Source organism: Ochotona curzoniae, unplaced genomic scaffold, assembly GCF_017591425.1.
Source record: "Ochotona curzoniae isolate NIBS_2020 unplaced genomic scaffold, NIBS_Ocur_1.0 contig_64, whole genome shotgun sequence".
Lineage (NCBI taxonomy): Eukaryota > Metazoa > Chordata > Mammalia > Lagomorpha > Ochotonidae > Ochotona > Ochotona curzoniae.
The window spans coordinates 39,373,167-39,373,753 of record NW_024466502.1 but is presented as its reverse complement, the minus strand read 5'-3'; the positions used below and the strand labels follow the sequence as shown (position 1 = coordinate 39,373,753).

The window sequence follows — 587 nt, the reverse complement described above, 5'->3', positions numbered from 1 at the left end:
CTCTGTCAATGCACATTTCGGAAGGCAACACATTCTGGTTCAAGGAGCTGTATCTCTGTCTCGCATGTGGCAGACCCTGAGGAGGTTCTGGGCTCCTGGTTTCAGTCTCGCCCAGCCCTAGCCTTCCTACGCCTTTGAGAATTGAACCAGCAGATGAAAGATTCATTCATTCTCTCTCTCTTTCTCTCTCATTATCTGTCTCCACTCTCCCTGCCCTATGTGTGTACCTTTCAGATAAAATTAACAATACAGTGCTTGCTTCGGCAGCACATATACTAAAATTGGAATGATACAGAAAAGATTAGCATGGCCCCTGCTCATGGATGACACTTGTGAAGCATTCCATATTTTTAAAGAAGTTAACAATACAATAATCTTTTTTGAAAAAGAGACATGTTTCTCTAGCAAACTCCCCAGCCACCAGCTTGTATTCCAAACACGCTTGTTCACCTTTCAGATTTCCTGCTGTTCCACTTCATCTGGAAATTAAGCTTCCTCTCATGTCTTCAAACAGTAGTTGACACCTGTTGGATCCTTCAAGGTAGTATGTGCTACTGAAAATTATCTTAAGTTTGAGGTTAGAAACA

The 587-nt window shown here is 42.1% G+C and overlaps 1 pseudogene; it reads left to right on the top strand.

The window, feature by feature from the left end:
* The first annotated feature begins 251 nt into the window (after window positions 1-251).
* Window positions 252-352, top strand: LOC121163820 (annotated as a pseudogene).
* The last annotated feature ends 235 nt before the right edge of the window (window positions 353-587 follow it).